General features: G+C 41.8%; 1 protein-coding gene across 2 annotated transcripts in view; it reads left to right on the top strand.

The window, feature by feature from the left end:
- Positions 1-27,590, top strand: part of LOC113407534 (ras GTPase-activating protein nGAP-like) — a 279,190-nt gene that overhangs the window by 155,162 nt on the left and 96,438 nt on the right. The window lies entirely within an intron of this gene.

Raw genomic sequence — 27,590 nt, forward strand, 5'->3', positions numbered from 1 at the left:
GTACTAATTTTAATTTATAGATGTATTATTTCTCTGTGTTAAAGAAATTGTTTCTTATCCAGCGTTGCTGTCGTCAGTTTGCTCAAATCAATAGCATTTCAGCTAAATGTTAGCAGAGGTCACAGGAGAGTGACCATTGTGTATAATTGCCTGACAACAAAGTGACTTCAGTGTGTTAGGATTTATCTGAACATTAGTGAGGTTACTGTTGAGTCCTGGGAGGGAATACTGCATGGCACGGAGGCTTATAACTGCATTTGTGAGGATACTAAGGAGCTCTTGGATTTATAACTGTGAATCTGTGAGCCCAGGTCAATAGTGCTGCATACTTTACAGACCGTTTTAAGTGGCTCCTCCTGGCTGTTTGTTTGAGCTGTTACTTGGTTATGATTTACTTTATTTAAGCATTTTAGAAGTTCCTTGGCTTTGTATTTTAGTGACTACTGGGCTACACCTAATCTCCACACCTGATTACACACTATCAGAAATACTGTCCATTTGAAGGTATGGCTTCCCAAATAAACAACAAGTTGTGAGCAAGGGGCTGTGCCAGTGTTGGTTATAATCATACTTTTTGAAAAATGAATCAAAGGAGACAGAACTGGAGGGCACTAAGGAAAACTGAAAAATAGAAGAGCAGTTGTGATAATAGGGTTTCCACAAGGCCACATTTTGGCCCAGTTCCCCATGTTCTCTCTCTCCTCTTCAGTCAGCCAGGAGCAGTGAGGGATAGTGGAAGGAAGCAGCAATAGTACAAAGTGAATTCTTGTTTCCATTTGCAACTAGTGAAAGAGCATGGCTCGGCAATAGGCTGTCACTTGCTGCTGGGGCTAGGAACAATTCTGCTTTTGCCCAGCTGTAAAGTTGCAATCCTAGAAGAGACTGAGCTGCAAGAAGAGGCTGCAGGTACATCTCTAAGCAGCAAACTAAGTAGGATAGTGACCTCATGTAAATATGAAGCATACATAAGAGGGGTTTTAATCTCACAGGTGTCTGCTTTTTTAAAAAAAAATTTAGTCTATAATTACATGGATAATAAAATGCTCTAAAATATATATTTTTTCCTGGGTATAGATACAGTATTGCAGTTTCAGTAGCTGTTAAGGCTGTATTTGTGAAGCACTCTACCTCACATTTTCTTCCTGAAAACAAATTTCCTAGTGGGAGGGAGTTTGAGCTTTTTCTCGGTCTTGCATTAGGGGGTTGGAAAGAGAAATGCAATTTAGAAACTTAAAAGGGAAGATGCCAATGTGTAGGAATAGGAATAATATAAATGTGGTTTCTAGAAACTTATTTCCAGATAATGGAACTTACACCTCTACCCCGATATAACGCTGTCCTCGGGAGCCAAAAAAATCTTACTGCGTTATGGGTGAAACTGCGTTATATCGAACTTGCTTTGATCCACCGGAGCGCACAGCCCCCCCCGAGCGCTGCTTTACCGTGTTATATCCGAATTCATGTTATATTGGGTCGCGTTATATCGGGGTAGAGGTGTACACACAATTTGTTGCAAGCCAGAAGTGCTTAGAAGTCTTCAGGAATGAAACTCCTAATCTTTTTTCTTTTAATAGTAGTAGTAATAATAATAATAATAATAATAATAATAAAAGTTTAAAGAAAGTTATAACTGACCATTAAGCACCTGAAAGTCTGGGAATGCCAAAGTTAAGATTGCTAATGCAAATTTAACTCTGCTTCTTTGTGTGCATGTGTTTATAATACAGATTGTAATTCTATGATCATATACTCAAATAATAGAATATATTTTTCCCTACACCCTTAGATGCACATGTAGCATCTTATGCCAGATAAAAATCCATTAAAAGTACATAGGAAAAGTACACAATAACCCATAGTCAGACAATTTTTTACATATTTTGTATACAACTATCATGAAAATTTTGCTGGACCATATAGGTCACCTAATTTAGTAGCTAAAGAGGTGTGGGCACACAGAGCGGGAGGGGAGGAGGAAAGACACGGAGAACAAGATCATGAATGAAGGGGAGAGATGATGGATGAGTAGGAAGGTTTTAATGTCTGATCACTCTGCAGTAGATCAGGTTCCTTTTGTTTACTTTTCACACGCTGACTAGAGACATGGTTTATCAGTCATCACAAAATACCTGCTGATTGAAGAAGCTGGGGTGGTGTAGAGAGAACGGTGAGAAGTATATTTTTATGAACAAGACAGTGAGCTAGAGGGCAAACCAATGAAGTAAAGCACTGGGAATGATTGTAAAGAAAAGGAAACAGATGGCAGTGGGCAGAGTGTATCACCAGCAATACAGATAACAGCTGGACTGAAATAGTCTTTGAATGGACACGAAAAGCTGTAAAGCACAATGGGGCAGATAAACTATCCAGCAATGAAATTGCTGTGCGGAGCAGATAAGAGTATCTAGCTTGTCCTAAGGAAGTATGTGTTTGACATGGGAACAGCAGACGTTATAGCTTATGAAAGTGTCTGAAGTTACTATCCAGAGATGTGCTGGATCTATTTTACAGCTGGATCTATTATGAAGGTTAATGGATGGCAATGGTATTTGCTTTTTTCCTATAAGTAAGGCTACTGAACATGCTTGACTATAAGAAATGAGAGAATCATTATGTAATCAGTTAACTGCAGTGCTACAGTTATGCCTTTATAGAACACATTCAGATACTGTACTGAACCAACCTTTCATTGACTTTAGCAATTGACAAAACATTGTTATATTACTATATGATGAGACCATGCATATGCTTTGGGCTCAGTTCATGACTAGTAATAATACTGATTCTTAGGATTCATACCGCTGTCTGTGATCAGAATACTGTGGAAACATCCTAACACCAATCCTATAAAGTATGTAACTATATATTGTCCATGTTATAGATAAGAAACTGAAGCCCAGGGCAGATCTGTTGCAGGCACAAAGATAACACACATGAAGGTGGGCATCTTGTTTATTTTGAAAAGAACAAAACTAATAATCAATGGATTGGTCATAATTAAGGCTGTTTTAGTCACAGGTATTTTTAGTAAATGTCATGGACAGGTCACAGGTAGTAAACAAAAATTCACGGCCTGTGACCTTTCCATGACTTGTACTGTATACCCTCCTAAATCTTGGGGGAAGGGGGAGAGGAGGCGGCCCGTGGGTACTAGAGTGCGGGGGGGCGGCCTGGGACCCCTGTTGGTGCTGGGGGGAGGGGTTGGTGGGGCTGGCAGGCTCCCTACCCTAACCGGCTCCGCGTGTCTCCCTGGAAGTGGTGATATGTGTCCCTCGCTCAGCTCCCAGGCGGTCCACGCGCTGCCTCTGCCCCGAGTGCTGGCTCCGCAGCTCCCATTGGCTGCGGTTCCTGGCCTGAGGGAGGGAGGGACATATTTCCACTTCCGGGGAGCCCCCCAAGGTAAGCGCCGCCCAGAGCCCTCACCCCCTCCTGCACCCCAACCCCCAGCCTTGAGCCCCCTCCCACACCCAAACTCCTGCTGCTGCTGGGGAGGGGGGCATAGTGGCCAGAGACTGCCCCAGCAGCAGCTGATGCAGCTAGCCCAGGGGCTGCCTGAATTGCTCGGGCAGCCCCCAGGCCAGCCTCTGCAGAAGTCACGGAGGTCCCGGAAAGTCATGGAATCCGTGACCTCCGTGACAAACTCACAGCCTTAGTCATAATGCATAGAAGTATGTTGCGTGTAAAAAGCTTCACCCTCTGGCTCATCCTAAATATTAAAGGAATGTCTATTGAAAGGAAAGCTACCCAATTTATGAAGAGACTGCACATGGTTATTCTATGTACTTGTTTTATATAGGCTGTGTGTAACTAAGGCTTTCCTGCGCTAGGTTAAAATCCACTGTGAAAATAGCTAATGAATAACACTGTGTGTGTGGTATTAAAAACTGTTTATGGAGGGGATGGGCAGACCCTCAATATCTCCCTTACGCACTAGGATCTCACCCATGGGAGCACATAGCTTCAGAGGTAGTTCCATTTTAAATATCATACTGTTTCATCTGCTAAAAATGAACCATTATTTTGTTTAACACCAGTCCACTAAAACATAAGTCTCTGACGTGCTAATCTTCATATGGTGAGCAATATGAGCCTCCAGTGCTGGCACCCACACAGGAAGTTTAAGGATGAGTTTCATGAAGAAGGCTGAATTAGTGTATCTTCTTAATTTCCTCTTTTACTGTTACCTTCCTTATAATTACTTTAGGTCCTGCCATTCGGTAGCTTATAACTCTTCTTTAGAAAGGTTATGTTCTTAGTAATTTCTCATGGTTTATAATTACATATTGGTATTTATAAATTAACCATACAGAAAGAGCCCAAATTAATTTCATTGATTCATAACACGTGCCAGATCATTAGCACAGAATCACTGATCTGTTTCTAGTAGGGGTCCTATGTTTCTCCTGTCCCCCAAACACACACACAATCAAATGCAAAACAAACCACTGCACAAAATAAAATCTACAAAGTTTAGATATAATTTGGGGGGTAGTTTTTGTGGTATTTTGAAGAAAAACCTTGTTTTGACAACATCTGTCAAATGTATTCCAAGGGGTGGGAAATGAAAAGGCAAAAATCTCTTTTAATTAGTGCTTCAGTTATCTGGAAAGAATTACCATACCAGGGAGAACCTGTAATTAGTAACAACACAGTCTGTCTGTAAAATCTAATTGGAAGCAAGACAAAACAAAGTTGATTCTCAAGATTCCTTGGTGCTTAGAAAAGCTGTAATTGATGCAAATGAGGAAAATCCATTGAGAGATGAAGTCCTTTGGAAGATAGAAACTAAAGCCTATTGGATTTGGACCTATTGAAGCAAGGTACCTTATCTTTATCTATGAATTTGCTGAATTTTGGTGCTCTTTAAAAGAGGGATTAATAGCACTGGCTAGAGAGGCAGGCAGGTCAAGCATGAATAGGCTGTGTAGATTTCAACACCTTTTTAAACATACATCTCAGCCTTTGCTATCTCACCCTTTCCCAGATGGGAGAAGCTGCCTCATTGTGCCAAACTCTGGGGTTTTATGACTAGAGATTAAGGATAATATTTTCAAAAGTATCCAAATAGCCTTTTCAGAAGTGACATAGACAGTTAGGTACCTATGTCACATTTTCAAATGGGACTTACACTCCTAAATAACTTAGGTGCATTTGAAAATTTACCCTTAATTCCCTACATTCATGTCATTTGTGATTTAAATGGGTTTCTGAATGTGAGATTGCAGCATCCCAGCCCACCACCACCAAATTTCTGTTTTACATTTTTCAAAAGGGCAGGAACAGTCTAACCTCTTGCTTTCTAGCTGTTGTAAATGAGTCTGGTGCTTCAATGCTCTGAACGGGGGAGTGGGGGGAGGGGGGAATCTAAGAAATAGAAAAGATTCTGGCTGATAACTAAAACATGCCTGACTTGATGTGACTTTGATTCTCCACTTGCCCCAATAGCTACTGAACTAGGATGCTTCATATACAAATCTATAAACTGAATTTAGAGGAACAAGAATGAGAGAACACAAGAGTCTGTGGAATTAGAAAAATTTGTAGTAGTAGAAACTGCAGTTTGATTAGTCATCTGGGCATTTGTACAGTATTTTTTCCTCAGTAAAACACCCATGGAATGCTGGCATAAGTTTGCCGTTTCAATTGTGTAGGATCAATATTGCTAATAGAGATGAGTCCAAATCAAAATATCAGATCCAAGTTTGCAGGCCAAAGACCCTCATATTTGGTAAGAGTCAAATACTGATAGATATTTTAACCCCCTCATATTTAGAAGTGTCCAAACCTGTGGTTTTGGTTTGGGTCTATCTCAGATTCCTGGCTCTACAAGCAGGAAGCAGGTTCATCTACAGGGTACTTTCTTTAGGTCCAAGTAACGGTATTTCCTGCTTAGTTTTCATTGTTGCCTTATATAGTGGAATCCCTCCAATTGATGTTAGTGTGCCTGTTGTTGCTGGGTGCTGACACTGATGTTTCCTCTGTATATCTGTTTAAACTCTTTTTTTCATAACATTTGTCTGTTTTTTGGTTCATGGAACTTCTTCAAAGCCAAAGCACGCTTAGGAAATTTTGCATTTTGGGGGCAAAATGATGCTTCAGTCAGTTGTCTGGATGTTTGCAAAGCCACTTCTGCTCCGCAAATCCACACTCCTGCATTCCAAAATGTTGCAGGAGAGGAGAGAGACGATGGGAATGATGCTAGAAGTGGCTTTCCCACTTCTGTCATTGTCACTAGCTTTAATACTTCTATATGCTAATGGAATTTAGCTATGCTTAGGGCCCCGAATACTATATGCTGCATCAGACCTACCTTATATAACAAGGCCTTCTGATTTACGCAGTGGAACTACTCTGAATTATGGCCCTGATTCAGCAAAAGCACCTGAAGCATGTGAGAGGCAGGGTGGCCCAGTGGATAGGGCACTGGACTGGGACTTGGGGGTCTTGGGTTCTTTTCCCAGCTGTGACACTGACCTGCTGTGTGACCTTGGGCAAGTCACTTCACTGCTCTGTGCCACAGTGTCTTCTCCTACCCTTTATCTACTTAGACTGTAAGCTCTTTGGAGCAGGGGCTGCCCTTCACTAAGTGTTTGGTTTGTTCAGTGCCAACTACAATGTGATCTCTCTCAATTGGGGTCTCTAGGTACTACTGTAATGCATAGAATTGATAACAGTTAAGCATGTGCTTAAATCATCGCTATCCCGTAAGGCACTTAAGCATGTGATTAACTTTAAGCACATGCTTACATTCTGTTGCAGTCAATGAGAATTATGCAGCAACATTAGCTAGTTGGGAAATCATTCAGTATACATAAGATTAATGGGGAGCTGTATGCTGCACCTCCCCATCCTTGGCAATAAAATTCAAACAGTTCACCACACAATTAAAATATTAAATTTGTTGAAGGGAGGGGATGGGGGGACAGAATGGCCACAAATCATAAGGGGTCCTGGGGCAAGTAAGCTAAATGCTCATCAGGAGATCCTGCACTAGCAGTTCTGCATAGCAAGTGCCTACCCCTCCCTCATAGATCTGAAGTCAAGGAAATGACGGTCCATTTCTGCAGGAGGGGAGCTTATTGTTCTGTGTGGCTGGCTGGGTGAGCAATGGCTATGCCCATGTGTGGAGGGCTGAAACACTGTGCTGGGGGAAGCAATCAGAGGCTTGCAGGGACAGACTAAGTCTGGCGGACTGAGACTGCCACTGCTGGAAGGCTTAGGAGCTCCACATAGCAGCTAGCTTCCTCACTCTGAGTTCCTGCATTGGATTTCCTTTCACCGCCTTGTCAATTAGACTATTGATCTTTAACTTTAAGTCGCTCTGTGATGCAGCCCTGCCAGACCTGTCAACTCTTGCACATTACTGAGCTGTTAATTCCCATCTCCTCCCTGCCCACCTCTGTTAGCCTTTCCCACCCATTCAAGCACCTTTGTGCTTTCACCCATTCTATCCCTTTTGGAGGAGATCCTCCCAAAAATGAGCATTGCTGTCCTCCAGATCCCTCCATAAATCTCACCTGTGTTGTGATGCCTACAAATATCTCTACAATGGTTAGGCATTTGGTGTTGATACTGGTGCCTGTTGTGGTGGCTTCACCTTTTACCCTGTCTCTCTCCCGAACCCCACCATTGTTGTCTTATATGTGACATTTGCCCACCTATTGTGAGAGAGAGAGAGAGTGTTTGTGTGTGTGTGTGTGTGTGTTGTGGAGCAGGAGCTGTCTTGTTTATGTGTACAGTGCCTAGCACAGTGGAGCATTAATAAAGGCTTCTCGGGATTACCATAATATAAACAATCGGAATAATTATCTTCCCCTGTTTTGCAGCTAAGCTACCCAGGAGCAGGGTTCCATTCCTATAGAAGGGAGGAGTTCTGCATAATGGGTCCCCCCATCCCCTTACACAGTTCCTTAGACAGTGCTTCAGCCCTTTCTGCTGCCCTGTCTGTGGGAAGATCCTTGGTTGTGAAGGATCTCCCTCTCCCTGCCCCTTGCGCCCTCTCTTATAAGCAGTAGGGTGAGAGCAGGTGCAGGAGACCTACTGAACTCCTGTGGGGAGAAAACAGGAAAACTGATATGGATAAGGAAGGCAAAATTGGCAGGTGGACAAGCTAAGCAGTGTGAAGAGGATGGAAAAATGGCAATTTCTGTGGATTTATGTAGTGCAAAGAGCCTTGCATCACAGCGTATCAAAAAGATGTCATGTCGTCATTTGCGCCGATGCGTTGTCCCATTGCAGTAGACATGGGGTTCTAAATACCCCTCACAGTGTTCCTATTAAGTTATTAAATATCATTGCCCCTGTACTATAGATGGGGAAACTGAGGCTGAACTATCTGATGTGCCCAAATCAAGCAATGTTAATGTCAGAACCAGGATTAGAGCCCAGGTCACCTGACCCGCTAGACTCCAGGGTCCCAGGCAGATCCCGTAGCCAGAATTTTCAAACTTGATTACTTAAAGTTAGACCAAACACCTGCAGTTACCATTGATGCAACCAGAAGGAATGGATGTTTGGCATTTATGAAAACTAAGCTAATTTGAGGTCCTTAATCAAGGTGTCTGCCTCATCATACTAGAGCTAAAATTTTTGGTCTTAGCCCCCAAACAGAGGACCCAGAAAAACCAAAAGTGTGAAATCTACCGAAGCTAATATTTTTTCATTCAGACTTTATATTTAACTCCTTGTCCCCCAGCTCAAGCACCCAAGAGCACACACAGTGGATGGATTTTTTAAATTCATCCTTTCTGAGCTAGTGATGTTTTCATACGTGAATTACTCAGAGTGGAACTCGTTTTAACAGTGAAAATTCTACTTTCACCTGATCCACCGTGCAAGGGGAGAAGTGGTAAAAATGAGGCACCAGTCTGTTTTGGTGCCAGATCCGGTACTGAATCAGGTGAAAATACTATCAGGAAATCCAGAAATCCTGTCTCAATACTATTTGAAAGAATGTGTCCAGGGGCTTGGAAATGGTGTGAGCAACAGAACATTAGTTAAGTAATACTTCATTTGATTGCTCCTTGGAATGTGCCTCCACCATCAGTTTCTGCAAGCTGCTGCTCAGCACTTCTAGCTGGAGGATGATTGCACCAAGGAAACACACAGTCCATGCTCTTCCTTCAGGTAAAAAACTTGGCAGGAGAGAACAGTAACTAAAGAATGATGTTTAGGATTAATTCTGTAACTGCTGTTCTCCATTCATAATATTCTCTGTACCTGTAATGATCAGAACCGAGCCTTGCTGTTTGCATTTTCCAGATGAGATGAATACTTTCTGTGATGGAGAAATAAACCTGTTTAGACAATAGATTTACTGTGTGAACCAGTCTGTAGCAGTCCTTTCTGTGCAATAAAGTATCTTGAATGATTACATGATAAAGGAATACAACTTCTTTCATGACTGGAAAAAACCCTCAGTTTTAAAAGAAGTGCTGTTTGTGACCTGGTCAGTGAAGGAATCTGCAATGCACCAGTTTGGGTTAAATCTGTGCATTGAGCTAATGGCATACTTAAGAAAGGGGCAGATGTTTTGAAGAAATAGGCTTATCATGCCTTCTAACTGGACAATATGCTGAAGCGGACTTTGCCTGTGAGGAATATCCGTTTGAAAGTGAAGGTGGGGAGTTGCAGCATACAGCTCCCCATGTCTATATTCCACGAATATTCTGTCTTGATGAAAGACTTTTCCTAACAGAATTGTCCTTCTGTGCCTTGTTGGCATGTGCAAAATGTCCATCTCCTGTCAGCTAACAAAGTGTCTGGTTGGGGCAGTAAAAAATGGGAGCTTCAGCTTTGGTTCTGTCAAATTGGCGTGTGCATGTGAGAGAGAGAACGAGAAAGCATGGACTTTTTGGTATTTCTTTTTTTTAATTAGCATCTTGTAAGTGTGTATGTAAAACAAACCTTATATGCCAAAAATGTAGTAAGCCTGGATTGAGAGATCTCCAATAGATGCAATATAAGTTCTAATGAAATCAATGCATTAAGCACAATACTACATTTCTGTGTGTGAATTTTAACAATACTGAACTGAGAGAATTGACTAGAACCACATATACGGCAGAAAGGTATTGTGCAAATATAGCCACAAGGCTTTCCTATTGCACTTCGGTTCTGACCTGCAACAATGTTAGTAACACTCCACAATGCATAAACCTTTCAGGAGCTGAGACTGCAAAACTCCGAGGTTAGTTTAATGACACAAACAAGGGTCTGCTGAAGCCTAGACAGAGCACCCAACTTTTGATGTAGCGCATATTTGAATCCAAGTGTGAAAGTCAGGTGCACTGATTCACTGTCATCTATTGCTGTGATTATTAGCTGCAAGTAGTTGAACTGCAGTTATTTACAGGGAAGTTAATTAAACCTTATTGACTTTTTATTTATAATTTCTTATTGCTTTTAGAAAATATTAAATTTGTATAGCACCTTTTAGTCCCAAAATGCTTTACAAATTATATTCCATTGAAACGCAGTAACTCTTGGTATAGATGGCAGTATGAAATTGCTGTGCAGCACAAGGCCAGCTCTTGTCTGATGCAAAATGTGTCCTGATATTGTTGGGGTCTGCAGAAAGAGACAAGACTTTTTGGTTTTTTCCCCTCAAGTCTCATTTGAAACCTAAACTGTACAGAATGCAGTTTGCCTGCCTCAGAATGATGAAGAACTGAGGTAACCATGCAAGGATTAGAACTGTGCCTTCAAGGAGGCTTTATATTTTAAACATGATACTTAGACCTCTCAGACATCCCCTCTGGCATTTGGAGCTATTCATATATAGAAAATTGCTAAGCTTCTGTTTTTTTTCCTCCAATATAATTTAAGTAAAGGCAGATGACTTGTTTGTTTGTTTTTAAATGCTGCGGCCACAATCCTTATACACCAAATGCCAGATTATAGCAGGGAGCAAATTTATCTGGTTAAAACTTAAATCTCAGTAGAACAGGAATTAATGGTAATATGAATACATAATCTTAACACTTTGATATGCTGTGCACATAATCTGTGGGGTGAGGGGGAGGGGTCTTGGAAATGTGTTACTACACCTTTCTGAAAGAAGTCCCTGTAAAAGATTGTAAAGTTTATAAGAGTGGCCAGTGTTTGTCTTGCATCTACAGTGAGAAACAGAGATGTTAGTTCCAAGAGAGGGAAGCTGCATGTCTCCTTGGGATGGGCAGGTTTTTGGCCTGTTCTGTAAACAAGCTACTGTTTAAATCTGAAGAAAGCTCTTACCTTGCTGAGCCATATTTTTACTGTTCAGGGTTCCTCTGATATATACAACCCTCTGCATCAGGCATAAATTTGCTGTGACTTGTTCAATTTTGTGCATATTTTTCTGTATTTATGTTGCTTGCTCTTGCTTCAGAAGCCTGCTTATATTTACCTAGTTTGTGCACACTTATGGAGTTTTTTGACAATGAATAGCATGACACCTGATGGAAAACTAACTGTAAATGTCACCTTTTATGCAGATCTCTTGTCCCAAGGATGACACCTACCCTTGTCTTAACTTTTCCAGTATAGACCAGGCTTAACTTGTTAACTAAATTGATTTAAAAATCAGTGTAATTGAACTAGTTCAAACCCCTAATGTAGACCTACTACAGAACCCCATTTATCCAATCTAAATGGGAGTCTGACCGGGGGCAGATCGATTAATCAAAAATTCAGATAATCAGGAGAATGGGAAAGTGCGAGGCTTCAGCGCCATCTAGTGGCCACAGGAGTGTTCACCCACTTCTGGACCTGTGTGCGCTGAGAGCCGGATAATGGAGGGTCAGCTAAACAGGGTTCTACAGTACTTACACCTTTTTAACCATTGCTGATATCAATTTAGCTAAATTGATAACTTACCAATGCAAGTATGGGTTTAATTGGTTTAAGTGCATTAATTATAGCTATTGCACCAATTTAACTAAACTGATTTTAAAATTTATTTCATTACATTGGTGCACTTATCTATTATAGACAAAGCCTTAAGTTCCCTATCCTGTGCTAGATGCCATGGATTAGTAGCCCATCCATTTCCACTACATTCAGTTAGGACGCCTTTGTGATCTTTTTATAAATAGAGCTTGAAAAATTTGCCTAATACTAACTATTCTGGAGACTAAGGATATATCGACACAGTAAAAAAGACCCGCAATAGCAAGTCTCAGAGCCTGGGTCAGCTGATTCAGGGTCATGCTACGGGGCTAAAAAAAAAAAGTGTAGATGTGTGGGCTTGGGTTGGGTGACGTAGTTATGCTGATGTAAGTGTATAGTGTAGACCTAGCCTCAGATACTGAACTGGACTTATTCCAGCAAGAATATAGGCTATTTTGATAACTTGTTACCTTTACTCTAACTGATGACTCTTTTATACTGCAGGGGAAGAGGAAGGAATTATACTTGCTCTGATTATGTCAGCAAAGTAGACAAAAATGTGTTTCAACAGCACAGCAGAGAGATAATTTGTTTAAAAGAAAAATAATAAAGCCACTGAGGGAAAGTGGGTTATTGAGCTCCATTGGAGTTCATCTCTTTCCTAACAGGCACCTTTATGTCACATGCAAATCCCTGACTCCCAAAAGAAGCCTTGGAGATGGGCAGGTCTGTATGTTCTAGTGGTGATTAGTATCCATTAAGATCCAACTCAATGTCCAATAAAGTGCTTCAGGCTGCAGGCTGATAATTATTGATGCATATCTGAGACTTCTTCATCTGTGTATTACCCAGTGAAAGATGGAAGCATTTATTCGTTTTGGTCTTAGAGGTCACTGCAAATATTTACATTTGAAGAACATTCACATTTTTGACAGAGGTATCTGCCGGTGGTACTGATGAAGTCAAGACCAGACGGGCCACTGAAAATTTCTGCTTTGTAACTTTCTTTTCCTCCCTGCCACTCTCTTTGTATCACTTGCAAGGGTGGCACATTGCAGCTAATTCTCTTCCATTTGGAAAGGTCTAGAGGAAGTTTTGTTTTTTTTGAAATCTGATGTGAGGGTCACCTTTTGACTAGTGCTCTGGGTCTCACTGTGCCAGTTGGGTAAGAGACCCGCTTTTGTGACCACGAGCTAAAGGACAGTATTAATGGGCATCTTTGGCTGGCTTTAGGGAGTCTCAAAATATCAGAGGATATCTCTGTTCCTGTTATTCGTGAAACATACCAAGAAGGCTCTAAGAACGAGCCGCAGCTTTGCATGACATTTCTGAGCAAGTGGGTGAATGCTAAATTTGAATAATTCCAGACAGAGAAAATGCTGTTATTTCCCAGGCCATGGACTGTCAGGAATGTTGTGGGAAGAAGAGGCTCCACATTGTGTCATGATAACTGAGAATCATGGGTTGGAAGGCATCCTGACCAGTACATGCATGTGGGTTATAGATTAGATATAAGCAACAAAGCCAGATTAGAGTGTGTATTGGTGGTATGACAGCTGCCCAAGGAAATGCACCAGTAAGCAAATGCTGCACCTCCTGACATGACACGTTTTTCACAGTATATTTTAAAAGTAGAAGACAGCTTGATCCATTAAAAATATACCAGACACTGCTAGTCAGAGATATATATGAAAGATGAGTTAGTGTGTTCCACTAGAAAAACTGATAGGCAACACCCTGATGTTAAACCTAGCCTTCCTGCTACCATAGGCTCCCGGGAAGGGGGAGAGAGCTGGACTTACTGCCAGGACCTACGATCATATTTGAGACTTCATTTTTCATATCACTCTGGCTAGTACGTGTGTGTGAAATTTGAAGCTCCAAGCCCTCTAGCTGTTGGAGAGGAGGAGGATCTCTTTTAATCTCTTCTTCCCTATGTGGAGTCTTCTGAAGGCTGCGTATGAGGAGGCTTTCTGCTACTTCTCTACCCTTCTCCCTGTGGCTTCTGAATGCTGTGATGGGAGGCGGTCTCTCCTGCACTCTCCCTGCTTTTGTTGCCCTGTGAATAGCTCCAGTGCCTTTTCTCTGCTGCTGCTCTTGGCTCTCTCAAGCAACACAAAATTGACACAATTCTTGAAAATTTCATTTGCTGCCTTTAGGGTTCTGAATAGAAGCTGTGAAACTGTCCACAGTGTTAGTGAGGTCACTGCCACTGATTTGGAAAAGCTGTGAGCAGCAGCAGAGGCACTGAAGCTGTTAGTGTGCGAACCTAGGCAGACAACCCTCTGTTCAAATTTGGAATGTTATTTTCACAGTCATAAAGAGTACAACCTTAACTGAATCCATTGAAAGCGTATATTCTCCAGAAATTGTTAGTGCCCCCGAAGTTGCTAAGGGGCGCTGGCTGCCGGTGAGTGGAAAAGTGGATTTCTCAAGCCCTGTCATAGAAAGAGAAATCAGAATTCTTTGAAACCAAAGGGGTCACTTGCAATGACTGGCTTTAGCAATGGCTGTGATAGAAAAATGAGTGAAAGCACTAAAGAGATAGCAGATGGGCTGGTAGCACTTAAATGCCTATTTTTGGATGCCTCTTTTTCCTGAATATGCCTGCATGCAAAAACAGCGTTAAATAAAGTGCATCTTTAAGGGAAGTTTGGGGGCAATTCAAGGCACTGTCCTGCAGAAAGCTAGTTTGGTGCATAATGATATCAATTTTTTTCCTCCACATTTGGGAGTTCCCAGCATTCTCTAGGAGATTGGCAAAATGGGAATTTCAACAAAAAGGCAAAACCCAATGCCATAGTCCAAATTCACGTGGGTCACACCATCAATCACTGGGTTGTTTTGTGTAAATGTCAGATACCTTCATGATCCTTGGATGAGAGAGAGCTTGTTACAAGGACTTTGCAGATTGCATTTCAAGTTCCTGCAACAGACTGCTTGGATACCCCATTTGCTCCCTCTTCCCCTAAGCACTCTCCCTGCTTATACATCAATCACCACTTATGGTTCCTTTCCTGCTCTACCTGATATCAGCCTTGAGAAGGCTTTTAGATAATGGCACAATGGGAGAGGGCTGTCAATCTATTAAGAATCTTAAAGTTAAATAGAAAAGAAATCTGTTTGAGACAGAGCTTAGCAATTTCACTGTGGATGTTTAAAGAAATATTTTAACGTGTATAGGGAACTTAATATACTGTGCTTCTTCAGTCTTTGAAACAAGGTTTACTCTTCTTTTTTATATTTGGCTTAAATTCAATCTTACTAGTATACTTTATTCTTGCCATTTTCTTTCACTGGAATTGGGTAGAGTTTTAAAACACTCCAAGTAGCTGTGTATAGTTAATCCCTCCTCCAATACAGCAATCCTCACTACATACTTGGGGGTCTATTTCCTTTAAGTAGAATCAGACCGTTCCTTTGGCATTTCAAGAATCTAAATTTCTTCATGGCAGGTATAGCAGGATCGTGGCTGACAAAGCCAGATCTGACAACTCATCAGGTCCCTAGAAAACACTTCCATTTACAGAACAGCCAACCCATGGTCTCGGGGATATTAACCCATTTTCACAACTGGGACTGGAGTGTAAGCCCTCTGTTTCTAACCAGGCTGAAATGGAGGATTCCTGAATGATGTAAAGCAAGAACTGGAAATGTAACTGGATGAGACCTTAAAAGCCCATGGCCTGTCTACATAAATATTAAAATTCTGATGGCTCTTTAAAGAAGAACATGGATTTATCCCAGTGCTCTAGGCTTTATTGTTCCCTTCTTGCTGTTGTACAGTGTTGTATGCACCAGTTGTTGTCTGTTGCTCTGCACCCCAGACATAGCTGCATTTCTGTCATGCTGAAGATGCAGTTTGTAAAGTGTTTTGGGATCCTTCAGGATAAAACTTGCTATGTCATTATCAAACTGTTCATTTTAGTGGGGACACGTGTGGAGAAAGAGGGAGGGAGGGAGATTACTGTTAGTTCACAAATTGCTTTTCTAAGGAATCCTATTAAACTGAGATTGTCCTGTCCTTCCACTTCCCCAATAGTTAAGTATTTCTAGAACCAGGTCAAATTAATCTCTGTATAGATGGGCTTGTTTACTTTTTTATACCATTGTTAGTGTCGGGGGGTTTTTTAACCTAAAGGCCTGTACTAGCATGAACCATGTACCTAGTTCTTGGTTTCTGTGTGTGGTAGTTGGCTTTAATTTTTTACTTCATTTTAGAACATCAGGTGGGGATGATATTATTTTTCATTCCACAATCAATTTTGTCTGAGCACACTGTCAGCACGTTTCTCTCCCAAGAACTATCCTGTGGCTTTCATACATATTTCTCATGTGAGCCTTAGCAGGGGGTGGGGTCATCAAAGCTTCTATTCCTACTGGGAAAAAATTGCCAGGGCGTGGGGGTTGTTGCATAAGAGGAGAAAGAACAGAAGCTTATCTGAAACAGAAGTAACACAGAGAAAAGGAAGAGACATGTCACTAAGGAGAGAGGAATTAAAAAGGAAGAAGAGATCATGTTACAAACAAATGAACAAAACAGGAAAAACTTTGAACAAACTACAGAAGGTGGGAAAGAGCATGTGGTCTGTTTACTATCGGCTGTTCATTAAATTGTAGCAATAGGCTAAGTGATTTTGTGTTTCTCTCATGTCTATTCTCTTCTGCTCTGGTGCCCAGACTGGCAGGTGGGATCTGCTGGGAATCAAACTGTGGATTTTTAAATTGATCAAACTTGACGTGCTATCCTCAGCAGTGGCATTATAATGCGTTAAAGGCATCATGCCAGTAGCAGGAACTGGAATGTGTGTTTTCCCCTTTCTTTCTCTGCATGTTAAAGAGCAGCTTTCGTTCTCTGTTCTAGGGTAATGCTGCTGTACCTAGAAATCAAACTCTGCAATTTTAAAATAAACAAAAAAGATAGCAAGGAAAGATCTTTTATTTCGGACTTCACTATTTCTCTTTCAAAAGCCAGAAATCACACCCTGAATAAAAAGCAATCCCAGTTCAGTATCCAAGGAGATAAAATGTGCATTGTTTGTTTGAGAAAATCATCAGGGTTTGTTGAGAGTTGTATATTTTCCTGAGATGTAGAGGTAGCTGGCGGTAGTAGTATCTTTAAATATAAAACACAATTTTATGACACTGGCACTTAAAGTGGCAGCAGGTGAGCTCTTTGCTCCCCTGTTTGATTTGGGATTGTACTTTCTTGATGTCGACCTAGTTTGTAATACTTTGGACAGTTTGTGATAGCAGCCTCTGAAGTCAGCTCTTCTTAGTTAGTTTTTATATAATTGATTTTAGATGTATAGATTTTTGAGACATCTGCTTGGATCCAGTGGCTTTCATTAGTTTAATACATCTGTTATTTAACAGCAGATTCTCTCTCTCTCTCTCTCTCTCTCTCTCTCCTCCCCCCACCCCCCAGCCCTGTGTGCTCATTGTCACTCTCACTCCACCCACCCTCCCTCCATCCCCCATAGGACAGGAAAATGAAGTGTCTACACGTCCCTGGTAGATTGTTAGCTGTTAATATGGGAGACTGCACGTGCCCGAATGCTGCAAGAGAAGGAAAGCAAGTGAGGGGCAGCTATTGTTTAACTGAAGCCAAGGAGCTGGTAGACAGGCTTGGGTTTGACTGGCTTTGGCTCTAGCTTTTCTGCATTCCAAACTGTCTGAGGCAGAGAAAATAGAGAGCGAGCGAGGAGAATGCACAGAGTTTTCTGGCTGTTATGCTGGCAGGATTATGGTAGAGGCACTAGGAGCATCACAGAATGCAGTTCACAGGTAAGATCCCTCATGATATTAACCACACAAGTCTGGAAACGTATCACTGTATTCCATTGAGGTTTGACTGGATGAGAGGAGAACAGGTATTGTGTTAGAAATGTAACTATGCATGTAGTTAAGAACTAAAGCCTTGCTTTTCAGCCTTTCCTTGGTGCCTACTGTATACATACTTTTTGCATTACTTTATCAGTGTTGTACACAGCTGCTATTTTCCCCAGAGATGTTCACATGTGTTTCACCTGACAGGATGAAAGCACAAGGGAGAGGGCAACGTGGGTATCTATCTTTCACCAGTGCAGAAACCAAGGGCAGTAGTATCCCTCTGAGACCCCATGTGGGAGAAGAGATGTCAAGAACCAGGACATTAACATAACTAGTTTTAATATTTAAAATAGTTGCTTGCTATGTGAATTCTTAGATTAAAGGAAAAAACCCAACTCCTCTCTAAAAACCCTTACATAATTAGGATAACTCAGGAAGAGCAACCTTCCACGTAAAATTAGATTTATGGATAAGGGCAAATGTGCTTTACTTTCTTTTTAAGAACACATTGAGTGACATTCTTAATGTGCTAGTTGCAGCTGGCACTGTATGTTGGAGTCGATATAAAATTTTGCAAACCTAGCTTCCTGTTCACCAGGAAGAGATGATAAATCAAAGGTATTCAGGAAACCCCACAGGTGGTTCACACAAGCAAGAGGCTTTTTCAAAAGAGTAAATTTTCCTACTGCTGTTTTGCTTTTCTGGCAACCTGTGCTTTAAAATGTATTGTCATAAGATAGTAAGCTGGAAACCTTCAGATTTTGTGGTGTTCGATATTTTTAGACATGTGCCACTGACTACAAAAATCAGTAAGTATTGTATGAAGCCAAGCACTGAAATCTCGGAATAAAATGTTGACCACCTTGGAGTTGTCTTTTAACGCGTATTGATTAGAGAGCGGTCATTCAGTTATTTCCTGTTTAACCGCTTCACTAGAGACAGAACTGCTAGTTCGCTCAGGCAAAGTAACTTTGCATTGTGTCACCCTTAGCCAGTGTGACGAATAATATCCAGCAGCTGCTTGTGGTTAGAGAATGAAAACATTCTACGTTTATTTTTTCATATAAGTGTGGATTCCTTAAAACAAAACAAAACAAAAAATCTCATAACCAGCTAACAGGGGAGGCTTACAGTAGAGTTCATGCTCCCTGCCTAGTTTCATATGGATGATCAGAGGAAGGTGGTTGAAAGGGGAATTTCCAGCCTTTTCTGAGGCCTTTTATCACATCACTAACCTATTATTATAAGAGCTGAATTAAAAGGAATAGGTTCAGTAGTGCTAGGAGCTCCAGAAGGTGGAGGCAGAGGACATTCGTATCCAGATGTTTTTTGTGGTCCCTAAATTTAGCTGATGTTCTTTACATTTCTTTTGGAGCTTCCTGAGCAGGGGAGAAGCAGCACAATTCTAATGAAAGAACTGTTCAGGAAAGCTGCTGTCAAAATGATCTGCCTTTACGCGCAGATGGCTCTTTACAGTGTATGGGAAGCAGTTGGCTGTGTTATTTGGATACAAGAGAAAGAAGGGCCGTCCTGTTGCAATGAGGCTTGACCTGCTCTTTCACATTTTCTAGTACCACAGTAGCTCTTACCACAGGACAATGTGCAAGTGCATGGGTTAGAATTTTATTAATATCAGCGTAGCCTTGTGCCAAAGAGCAGAAGACAAAAAGTATTACAATAAAACTTAAAAATTAAATCCAAAGTTATAAAATATTAAAATACTCATAAGTACAGATTTAAAAAGACATACTCCAGTAATCTACATATGATCACCATGCGACTTGCCTTTTCCTTATTTTAACGGCTGACCAAGCAAATAGGTCAACTGCTTGGATTACAGATACACTATCAGCGCCTAACAAATATTCTGTTTTCTGAGAGGTCAAGAAAAAGGAACCTGGGATAAAAATATGGAAAGCCATTTTGACCTCAAATGACAATGTAATAAATAATGGCATAGATCTTCCACCTGCCCTAAACCAAATGGACAGAGGCAGTTACGTTTTTTTATGCCAGTTAATTGGCCTTCTAAGTAAGCTGTCTGCATGAATTGACACAACATGCCAAACCCTGTTCTGTTAGAGAATCCTAGGCATTTATCTTGTTCCGAATAAAGCCAGCAAGATAAACTTGTTGTGGGGGTATTGCATAAAGCCAGTGTTACGTAGTTCTCAGGCTTGCTTGAAAAGGGCAAGGTGCTCACAGGGTAAAATTTGTTCAATTGTGAGATAATACTGAACTGTGGTGGTGTTCCTGGGTGATGTGACTGATAATTCTTAAAATGTAGTATGATTCAGCATAGAACCCTTGAGAATATGGAATGTGACTTCTTTTTAAGCCAACCAGAATTCCACATATAACAGGATATGGTTCACTGTGTGCCTTTAAGCCATAAGGGGTGCTGTGTGTATACTATCCTTGTTACACCGAGATGGGCATATTGAATTATTAGAAACCATATTAAAGTCTCTTTCCACCAAGTTATTAATTTTTTTTCAAAACTGTGGACCTTTCTGGGATCACTAAACAATTTCATGAAGGTTTCATGAGAGGAGGAGAAATAGGGAAAGGTGCAATGAGTGAGTGGTCTTTTGAAATGAACTGGATTCTTTTTGGAGAATCTCAGGGCTCTGCGCTATGACTAGGTGCCTGTTAGAGCATTGTGGTATCAAAAAGAAGTTTGTGCAGTAACCCAATGGTGACAGGAACAATGGAGAGTGGCAGGGATGTCTAGTCAGTTGGGGGCACTATTTTATAAAGGGTCATGACACCTCCATCAGATTTGAAACACTTTATTAGTAGGATTATGGTAGGCCCTAAAGGCCCCGACCAAGATTGTGGTCACATTGTGCTAGGCGTTGTTCAGACTTGCGATGTGACTGTGTTCCTGTCCCAGAGAGAATTTACAATCTAAATAGATAAAACAGTCAAAGGGTGGGAGGGGAAATAGAGGGAGGGGAAATTATGTGCCCAAACTTACACAGCAGGTTAGTGGTACTGCCAGTAGAAACCGCCCTGGACAAAGGAAGTATTCAGACAAAACTGGCTTAGTTTTTAAACTTAAATTCTTTTTCCAAATCTGGATAAGGTGAGCCTGCGTTTACACTAAGTTCTCTGAAACGTTTTTATGCTGCAGAATAGGTAGGAAGGAAGGTTTTTCCACTTCCGTATGTGTGATTGTATTAAATGGGAGAAATAGCTTGCAGCACCAGTAGGAACTTGGAGATGAACTCAGTGCAAGCTGTCCTTTCTTCAGAAACCTTGCTCTGATTGTTTTCTCCTTTGACAGTTCAGAGTAAGTCAGCAGCTTCCACTGCCAGGGATCAAGCAGATGTCCTCAAGGACCAGAATAACTTGTCAGATTGCCTACTCCGGTGTACTGTACAAATTCCCAATGATTACATAGCGGTCTGGAAATAATTAGACAGACTTTATTTTCTATTTTATCATTACAATATGATGTCCAATAAATTAACTGTTAGTCTCTTCTAAGTGGCTGAGACATTTTTAAACAAAGTGGACCAAGGAACTTCTAAAGAAATCGGCCTCCGTTCTTCTCCCACCCCCAACAGACAAAAAAACCTTTAAAAACCAATTTGAATGGCTAAAAAGTGAAAGCACTTTAGGATGATATAGATCAGTGTTTCTATATCTTAGCATTCAAGAGTATTCTCATGTGCCCCTGCGGGTGCTTCAACCATTTGGCTTCTCTTAGACATTCTCTGCACACAGTGATCCCTTCACACAGCTAACTGTGGCAATCATTGCCACTAAAGTTAGTTGTAGTTGAGCCACCCCTATTTGGAAAGCTAGATTGACGATCTTGGTGTGTGTCTACGCTGCAAAATTGAGTCTCAGAGCCTGGGTCAACTGATTAGGGCTCACACTACAGGGCTAAAAATAGCAGTGTAGATGTTCCCACTCAGGTTGGAGCTCAACTCAAGTTAGAGTTAGGGCCTCCCTTGCCAGGCTTCAGAGCCCGAGCTCCAGCATGAGCAAAAACGTCTACACTGCTGTTTTTAGCTCGATAGCACAAGCCTGAGTCAGTTGACCAGGCCCTAAGACTTTGCTGCCATGATGTTTTTTTTTCCTCCTCATATAGATGTATCCTCAGTCACTAACAGGGAGAGGGGGTTGTTCTGTTCTATAATGGTAACTTGCGTTTGCCTTTCAATCTCCTTAAACTAGAAAGGTGGCAGTTGTCGTCAGTTAGTGACGTTAATGCAAAGAGAAGCTTGAAATTATGGGATTATTACTTACACGAAGCAAAAACTAATTTCCTTCCGCTCATACCACACAATAGCAAGTAGTCAATATGCCAAGTAGAAATGAATTTTAATACGAAGTGAAGAAAGCAAGGTTGCCCTTTGGATAGCTTCTTGGATTGAGGCTATGAAGCCGCTGGGTAACTTCAAAACATTTTTTCTTAGAAGACCTGGAATGTTTTTAATAATTTTTGTCCTCATCATCTTTGGGCATGGGGGAAGAAGCTGCACCTTGTTTGATCATTGGATCTTCTTGAAAGTCCACAGGCAGAAAAGTGTCTTTCTGCTGGAACAAACTGTAATTCTGCAAAGTTATATCATTTGTGACACAAGCTGTTCGGGTTCTTCCCAGTGTCAGATATTTAAATAAGTTTTCCTCCTGCTTTCATACTGACATAGCAAATACTGTCTTGATTTAGGCAGCTTGCGACTCTAGTCTGTGGAGAATTTGGCCCTAAAGTTCAGTGTTAATCTTTTTCAGATTGGAGGGCGGGAACTGTTTTTCTCATTTCTCTTTTAAACACAGTTTCAAAATACTATTCTGAGGAAGAGTTTTCTTTTCAATCTGTATGCAGTCTGCATGGAAGGGTTTTTTTCAGATCGCTCCTCGTGATTCTTCAAGGGTTTGCTACTTCATTTGAGCAGCCAATGTTTTTGATTAGGGGGATCAATGGGAAGTTTAACAAAGGAAACAATATGGGACACCCAATTTGTAAACACATGCTTGGAACAAAAGGGTCGCTGTTAGTGAATGATGGCTCACATTTTCAGAAATTCTGTTGGCTGACATCAGAAATAAATTAGTCTTCATATCTCTTAGCATGCTTATTGAAGTGTCTTACACTTAGGGTTGCCAACTTTCTACTCACACAAAACCAAACACCCTTGCACCGCCCCTGCTCCGGCCCTTCTCCGAGGCCTCGCCCCTCTCACTCATCCCCCTTCCCTCTGTCGCTCACTCTTCCCCACCCTCACTCGCTCATTTTCACCGGGCTGGCTCAGGGGGTGAGGGCTCCGGCTGGGGGTGCGGCCAGAAATGAGGAGTTCAGGGTGCGGGAGGGGGCTCTGGATTGGGATGTGGGAGGAGGTGAGGGCTCCGGCTGGTGATGCGGGTTCTGGGGTGGCGCCAGGGATGAGTTTGGGGTGCAGGAGGGGGCTCTGGGCTGGGGGGTGCAGCCAAGGGGTTTGGAGTATGGGAGGGGGCTCTGGGCTGAGGCAGGAGGTTGGGGTGTGGGAGGGGTGAGGGCTCCAGCTGGGGGTGCAGGCTCTGGTGTGGGGCCAGGGATGAGGGAATTAGGGTGCAGGGGGTTGGGGTGAGGGCTCTGGCTGGGGGTATGGGGCTGGGGATGAGAGGTTTGGGGTGCAGGAGGGTGCTCTGGGATAGGGCCAAGGAGTTTGGAGGGCGGGAAGAGGATCAGGGTTGGGTCGCAGGAAGGGCTGTGGGGAGTAGGCTCTGGGCAGTGTTTACCTCAGGTAGCTCCCAGAAGCAGCATCATGTCCCTCCTACGCGGAGGCGCAGCCAGGCGTCTCTGCACGCTGCCCCATCCGCAGGCGCCACCCCCACAGTTCCCATTGGCCACGGTTCCTGTCCAGTGGGAGCTGCGGAGCGGTGCTTGGGGCAGGGCCAGAGCACAGAGCCCTTTGGCTGCCCTACACCTAGGGGCTGCAGGGACATGCTGCTGCTTCCGGGAGCTGAACGGAGCCATGGCAGGCAGGGAGCGTGCCTTAGCCCCGCTGCACCGCTGACCAGACTTAACGGCCCAGTCAGTGGTGCTGACCAGAGCCACTAGGGTCCCTTTTCGACTGGGCGTTCTGGTCGAAAACCGGACGCCTGGCAATCCTACTTACCCTAGCTAGATATTTACAATTTAAAACAAAATGTCTGCTTGCATGGGGCATACATCTCCTTAGGAAAGCTATGATGTAAATTGGATGGCTTAGTAAATAATATGTTGGCCCTTAGCTCCAGTGAAATTAATTTAAATATTTTCAAGGTAATTAATAATAGACACTCAGATTTCCAAACTGCTAAATGCATAATTTAGTGCAACTGACGGATTCTGCTAAGAGGAGGCCTCGGGCCACATCCAGCGTGGAAATGCGATTATTTTGCGCAACGAAGAAAGAAAATAATATGCAGGGTGCTTCATCAGCGAGCCACTTACGAAAATCTAGGAATCTTCACTGCTAGAAATACTATTCACAGAGCTCTTGATTACTGTTACAAGTGTAACTGTTTACTGGTCCAAATGAAGTTTATGCAGTAGGTGAATGAACAAGGATAGAGGGAAAATTTGACTAGATGACCTATGGTAATGTGACTTTTTCTATTACCAATTTTTGATTCTATTAACTTTTGTATAAAATTATAGATATTATCAGTCCAACAAATAAATACCCCCAATCTCTTTGCCCATCTTTGAATTTGAACCACAGTTAAAGGTACTGAAAAAAGTTAATGCTAAGGCTTCGTCTTCCTCTCCAGCTCCCATTCAAGGAGGTTCAAGTGGCAAGATGACAGTTACTCATTGTCCCTGCAATCTTCAGGTAGACTCACGCCAGATTCTTTCTTTCTATATGACTGTCCAATGGATGCTCCCCAGGATCTCTCCCTCACCTTGTGCTCAACTTGGTGCGGCTCACCATTTCTGGCAGCCTTCCCGATGTCCCCCCAGATATCATTCCACTAAAATTTTGTGTGCAATGTATTCTGGGGTGGAGAGTGCCAGGATATGCAAAGCTGCACGTGGTGGTACGGTAGTGAGCCGAGCAGAGTGGCTGCAAGTGTCAACTCAGTTACCACAGAGAATTCTTGGAGCTGTACCTTGGAAATCTGAAGCGCAATTGCTGCACTGTGACTATAATCTTAGTGGGTAAACATCCAGCTAACAGGCAAGATCAGTTTACTAGTATAATTTAATCCAATCTGCCAACCTCTGGATCTAGTCTAAAGTTCTCTTTCAACTGCTCAGCTGCCTGCCTTTAGCTCTATCAGAATCGTTTAAGGGAATAGGCTACTGAAGTGATAGACAATCACAAGGAATTCTTTTTATTATTTAAGAAACATTGCATGCTCTCAGTCAGAGAAGTAAAGTGGCCTTTTGCTTATTTTAATAAACACTAAAAGGCCTCAGAGCTAATGGCCAAATCTGTCTTCATTTTGGGGTCTACCACTCCTTTCCTCCTGTTTGCCTTTACAAGATGTCAGTGATGGCAGTTCCTATTGAAACCAGTGTTTCCTACTGCTCTCATCATGATCAGTTAGGGATTTCGGTTTTCTTCTTTCCACATGAGTGAGTGATCACTAGTTCAGTGTTTTTGATATCCATCAGCTTTGGGATGGCGGCTGTGTTCGGGAAACTACGGGACCTCTCGCTGTGGCAAAATATATTGTTGCAGCAACACTGTATTGCATAGAGGTTGTCATCTTGCAGTGGGCTGAGAATTGCTGAGATAGACTACTATGGATCATTGTCTGAATTAAAATAATAGCTTCAGAAAGCATTCTGAAAATAAACAACTAGAATATGGCTGGGCATGTTTGTATTTTGTCATTAACAGTTTTGCCTTATTAGCTTGCTGTAGAATGGGTTGTTTAAAGAAGGAATGTGATTGTTCAATCAGGCTTAGGTGAAAAAGGGGTTTGGCCCTGTACTGTCATACATTTATTGCTTCAGTATTGTGAGGAAACATGTGGCTAGCTTGAGGCAAGTCTCTCTCCCTGGTATAAATTTACATAACTATAGGATACTTACTAAAGGTTAGTCTGCACAGCAATTTGTCTTGTCAGGATGTTATGATATGACTGGGAGACTATCGTTTCGTGAAATGGTATTTAATCTTGCTTGTGTGTAAGTGAAGGCGAACTCTGTGTTTATCCATGTAATGCTATAGTGTGTAATCCCTTCAACATGATTCCACAACGCGTGCATACGCACACATATAGAACTATTTTGTCCCACCTTTCTTATAACATGGTCAGAAGGCTATTATATTAGAACACAATTTCTCAACACAATAAGAGTTCCTTTATAGATGGGCACATAGAATGATTTGAGTGTGGAAGTTGAGCTTGGGGTTGTTGGCTGGCTGTGGAGACTTCTGCTTCTATAACTGGAATGTTTAGATATCTTGAAAAATAAATATTTAATTTGGGACAGGTCACTTGTTCAAATCTGGAGGAGGGCTGTCCTGATGGAAAGTCATTGCTGTTTGATGGCATTTTGCCTCATGCAAAATGACTTAATGAACTTTTGCTATGATCTGATGGGCAAATGAGGAGCAGGAATTGCTGGCTGTGTCATTGACTAGTGGTGTGACCTTGAGCAAGTCATTTCATCTCTTTCCCTGCCCCCCCCCCCCCAATGTCTTTTTGGGTTTTAAGCTTTTCTGAGCAGGGAGTTGTTTGGGCAGTGGCCAGCACAGTGGGGCCCTGATCTTATCTTGGTTGGGGCCTCTAGATGCTACTGTAATACAAATAAGTCCTAATAAAAAAAACATCATATCACATTGCTGGCAATCTTGTTGGTAGCTTCTGCAGAGGAGCAAAGGACTGGTGGTTATGGAGAATGAACTAGTCATTTTAACTCTTGAGATGGACCCTCTGGGTCATGAATGAGATGCATTTGTGGGACATTGTGAAGTACTATTGTTGCACTATGGCTGCCCACCCTGCACCTACTTCCAGGTCCAGGTCTGTAAATACATTACCTTCATCCAATACTTAAGTAACCTTTAACATTTTAATAAGAGTGACTTGAGTGTACAGAGTATAATTACATTGCTGTGAAGGAGTCACTTAGTGTCTACATTAGAGCCTATCAGTCAGTCCATGAGAGAGACCGTCTCTGCTGTGTGAGTCAGATCCATTTTTCCTTTTCTTATACAGTAAGTGCCTCATACATAGAACATTAGTACGTTTTGATTTATAATACTACTGCTACTTTGTGCTTACATAGCATCTGTATCAGAAGCTGTCAAAGCTCCAGTATTTGCATATATTATGAATGATCATTTACTAAATTGCTTTATAAAAATATGAACACCCTTGCTTCTGTGCAGCAGGACTTATCATGGGTGTTGACTTCTAAATCCATAGGGTAGCAAAGATGCTTAGCTTCATAGGTTTCAAAACCATAACAGTTTGAGGTGACACTTTTGACAGGTGAAAAGTAGTAGATGCTCATCCATTGATGATGATATAAAGTGTTACTAATTATGGATTTATAATTTGTAGCTGCTATTTAGGAGGTTTGAAATTTGCAAAATATATGGGCTTTACAGGAGTTCAGTTTAATTTTTTGCTGGATGGGCTTCCACACATTCAAATGGAGAAATACTCCAAAATTTGGGAACGGGACAATTGAAATCAAATAGTTTAATGGAAATACTGAATTTTGTCCACCTACCACTCCAAATAACTATCACTTTTAACTTTGGAGAAGCAATAGCCTTTCCATAATTAAGGTGGAGACTTGCTTCCCATAATAACACTGTTTTTTTTGTTAACCCATTCCCTCCCCACATACACACTTTCAGATTTCACTAAAGGTCATTTCCATTTCAAATTCTGCATACTCTCTCTCTGGTTGGAAGACCATTTTTTGTCCACATTTACTTTAGTCC

Source organism: Terrapene carolina, unplaced genomic scaffold (genome assembly GCF_002925995.2).
Source record: "Terrapene carolina triunguis isolate 2854851 unplaced genomic scaffold, T_m_triunguis-2.0 Scaffold212, whole genome shotgun sequence".
Classification (NCBI taxonomy): Eukaryota; Metazoa; Chordata; order Testudines; family Emydidae; genus Terrapene; species Terrapene triunguis.